The 4740-nt window shown below is 36.5% G+C and overlaps 1 pseudogene across 1 annotated transcript; it reads left to right on the forward strand.

The window, feature by feature from the left end:
- The first annotated feature begins 2794 nt into the window (after positions 1-2794).
- On the forward strand, positions 2795-3753 carry LOC308417714 (olfactory receptor 2AG1-like; annotated as a pseudogene). Its single transcript has one exon. The product of its transcript is annotated as an olfactory receptor 2AG1-like (transcript).
- The last annotated feature ends 987 nt before the right edge of the window (positions 3754-4740 follow it).

Consider the following 4740-nt stretch of genomic DNA (forward strand, 5'->3'; position numbering starts at 1 on the left):
TAATTTGTATCTGAGTTAATAAAAAATTAATTTTTTGCAAGGGTCATTTCAGATCAATATACCTGGCTTTTAAAGATAATTATTAATGTTCTATTTTATCTGGACCTGGTGGCATAAACTTTTGCACCTACATGGGTGGCTTAATCTTGGTGAGATGGAGTCATGCTAAGCCTAAATTGTAAGTTTTAAGACATTCAAGGTTACACAGGGGCAGATTTTTCAAAATCAAAGCAAATAAAACAATTTCACTGTGAAGAAAAAAAAATAAAAAAAGAAAAAATAAATAAAAAAAGAAAAAATAAATAAATAAATAAATAAATAAATAAATAAATAAATAAATAAATAAATAAAATACGTCCATTCATTGTCCAGTTGTGCGATTGATAGGCTATTGTCATCTGATTGCATTCGTATGATGAAACCTATCTTTTCAGGCTATAACATTTAAAAGACTTTCATGAATATTGACTGCCCAACAACTTCGATATTGTTGTATTTCTTGTGTAATACCTGGGCATCTAAGCTCCCTTTCAGAAGCATTAATTGATGGCACCAAGACATGAACCCCCAGGCATACATTGAGTTAACAGAGTAAGTAAGTGAAAGATCCTTATACCTACAGACTTCACACAGAGCAACTGTATAGAAGTGAAAATAATCTAGCAAGATGAGCAGAATAAGGGAAACATTCCATAAAATCTGGCAATGTGACCTTATGGTCTAGGCCAGGGTGCAAACCATATAAAAAATTCCTGAAGGTGGGTAAAGCTAGGTATTTTAAAATGAATTGTCAACATTTATTTTAGAATTCCATAGAAAGCAAGGAGAGGTGAATATTTGTACACTGCTAATCTCAGTAATTGGGAGGCTAAAGGAAGAATATACTGTGTTCACAGGAGAAAGAAATCTGGCACTATATAGTCCATTAGTGACAAAAGAGCTGAGAGAAAGCAAGTCAGGAACATACCCAAGAGGACTCATTAATTTACCATCCCCCATCTCAACATTTCCAGAGGAGGCCATTTCAGCTGAAAAATAATTTTCTCTGAAGCCATGCATAGGAGAAAGAAGAAAGGAAGTCCTGGAATCTAAAGACCACATCCCTTGTGACATCCCTGACTTACTCTTGGCCCCAGAGATATGAAGCTGGCACATAAGAGGACTTTGAATATGTCTTCAAATGCATACTTTCTTCATTTACCACTGCATACTGACAGCAGGAGGAAAAAGGAAACCTGAGTTACCAGATGTAAGACTGTCTGAAACCTGGTTTTAAGTTGGAAGAAATGCCACCATACAACAGAAACAGCTTCCACCAGTTCTCATCAAGAAAGCCTTCTCCTTGATCCTGAAGATGCTGCCATAGACTATGTGTTGCCTAGCTCTCCTCACTGCCATCTTCCCATGCATATCTACAGATTCAGGATAGAATAGAACAGCCCTGACACCTGTCAGCAATGAACTCCTGCTGAATTAACCAAATCTTAACTTCCCATGTGCACTGGAACATCCTCAGTCTTCAGTCAGCCCAAAGGAAGCTACAGGTGGTCAGGTAGCTAGGGTTCTCAGGACCGTAGGTAAGAAATTTATCTTTTAATGAGAATGGACATGTCAATCCCTTACTTCTTTGAGCTCCATGTTTTTCACTCTCTCATTTTAGATTTCTTTGAATGCTAAAAAGTAACCAATTATGAGGGATTAAAGCATGTGTTAGAATCTATATATTGGCACTTTCTTCCTAATAGTACTCTTAATATCTGTGTCTATCATTTATAGACAACATAGCTTCTAATAATAAGTATTAAAGTGTTATGAATGCCCTAAAAAGACCTCATGAATGGTCATTTATTCTATGTTCTCATAACTTTACCTCTTAAGGTAATAATGTCCCCAAGTGAAAACAATGGAAGCTAGTGAGATTCCAATATATATTTACATATGCATCTGTATATATATATATATATATATATATATATATATGGTAAAACAAACAAATAGGTTTGCATTAATTATAAAGGTTTAAATCTAAAAGCAACACTTTTTCACTCATATAGTCTAGTTTCTGACAATTAATATTTTTTTCAAGACTTGTGAAGAAGGTGGGGCTGAGCAACAGATAATTAAGGTAGACAAATTTGTCTTATTTTAATAGATTCACTATAAATGTATTGGATTATGAAATGTAAAAGAAATGAACAGTTGAAATGCTTGACATCTCAGCATTCAGAAGGTGCAGGCAAGAGCACTATCAAATGAGGTGACTTTTGGATACATAGAAATATTTCATCTAAGAACATACAAAGAAAGCCAAGAAATGTGGGAAAATTTGTGGAAGTAATTTATTGAAATGACATTTCCAAAACATCTTGGGAATACATATTTAAACACACCTATAAAAAACTAATTAAAGTATTTAAACCATTAACCAAATATAATACTAAAAGACATTCATGCCAGAATATTTCTTTAAACTTCACACAAAAGATATTTTAACTTTTCTGGGAAATACATTTCTGCAAGTTTACTGTCCTGATCAGTATTTCATAAAGAGATATCATGGTGTTTTGGTATTACTATATATCTCTCCTATGTATAGACGTAACTTTTGTCAAGATACAATTAATACCTAAAAATTTGGAAACCAAGAAGCTTAGCTGTTTAGTAGGGGGGAAACATTATCTTATGGTAGTCATATTCCATACCCTCAGAGGCCTCCAGTTTTACAAAACTAGGTTCATAGTAGCAAAACTAAATTGAGTTGATTGTTTTTAGGCAACTAAAGAGACCATACTGAATGGAGCCCTGGAACTCCTCCTTGGGAAGTGGCTTCATCTTGGTGGAGATTCTGGATGGCAGTGGCTCTTTGTGAACTGCTTTGTGCTACAATTGTTGCCCTATACATGTTAGTGCTAATCAGCAATGAAATGCTGATCCTGGTCATCACAGTGAATATCCACCTCCATGTTCTCATGTACCTCTTGCTCAGACAGGTATCTGGCTCATGGATCTTCCTCTCACATCAGTTATCAGTCCCTAAGCTGTCATGGACTTTCTTCTCAAAGACAACACCATCACCTTTGGTGGTTGTGCCCTTCAGATGTTCTTAGAACTGGCACTGGGTAATGCAGAGGACCTCCTTCTAGCATTCCTGGCTTATGACAGGTATGTGGCCATTCATCATCCATTGAACTACATGATCTTCATGAGGCCAAGCATCTGCTGGCTTATGGTGGCCCTCTAATGGATTCCAGCTTCCCTGAGTGCCCTTGGGTATACCATCTACACTGTGCAGTATCCATACTGCAAATCTCTGCAGATCAGACACCTTTTCTATGAGATCCCTCCATTGCTGAAGCTGGCCTGTGCAGACACCTCCACATATGAACTCATGGTTTATTTGATGGGTGTGACCTTACTCATACCCCCTCTTGCTGCCATCCTGGCCTCCTACTCACTAAATCTGTTCACTGTGCTTAAAATGCCCTCAAATGAGGGCAGGAAAAAGCCCTTATTACCTGCTCTTCCCACCTGACTGTAGATGGAATGTACTATGGGCCTCTCACAGTCATGTACATCCTGCCTAGTTCCTACGACAGTTCAACACAAGAAAATATCCTCTCCTTTTTGTACACAATTGTAACCCCAGCTCTGAATCTTTTAATCTACAGCCTAAGAAATAAAGAGGTCAGTGGGGATTTAAAGAGAGTCCTAGGAAAACGGTTGTCAATACAACCTAACTTCGAGGTATCATGAAATGCTTTTATACACACCTTCTTTAAAAGTTAGAAATTTCTATTTGAAATAATTATCACAAAACTAAGAGAATAGATAGATAGATGATAGATAGATACATACATAGATATATAGATAGAGAGAGAGAGAGAAAGAGATAGATAGATAGATAGATAGATAAATAGATAGATAACTATATAAACCAAAACTGAGTTAAACCGGGACCACTTAAACCATCTAAATAATCCCATAACACCTAAGAAATAGAAGAAGTCATCAAAACCTCCCAACCAAAAAAAGCCCAAACAGGTTCAATGCAGAATTTTATCAGACATTTATTGCAGACATAACACCAATACTCTCCAAACTATTTCACAAGATAGAATCAGATGGAATACTACCTAACTCATTTTTTGAGGCTACAATAACCCTCATTCCTAAACCACACAAAGACTGTATAAGGAAAGAGAACTTCAGACCAAACTCACTAATGAACATTGATGCAAAAATACTCAACAAAATCCTTGCACACCGAATCCAAGAACACATCAAAACAATCATTCACCATGACCAAGTAGGCTTCATCCCTGGGATGCAGGGATGGTTTAATATAAGGAAATCCATCAATGTAATCCACCATATAAACAAACTCAAAGAACAAAAGCACATGGTCATCTCACTAGATGCTAAGAAAGCATTTGACAAAATTCAACACCCCTTCATGTTAAAAGTCTTGGAAAGAACAGGAATCCAAGGTCCATACCTAAACATAATAAAAGCAATATACAGCAAACCAACAGCCAACATCAAACTTAACCGTGGGAAATTAAAAGCAATCCCACTAAAATCAGGGACTGGACAAGGCTGCCCAGTCTCTCCCTACCTATTCAACATAGTACTAGAAGTCCTGGCTGGAGCAATTAGACAGCAAAAAAAAATCAAAGAAATACAAATCGGAAAGGAAGAAGTAAAAACATCACTCTTTGCAGATGACATGATAGTGTACTT

Source organism: Micromys minutus (assembly GCF_963924665.1).
Source record: "Micromys minutus genome assembly, chromosome: 2".
NCBI lineage: Eukaryota > Metazoa > Chordata > Mammalia > Rodentia > Muridae > Micromys > Micromys minutus.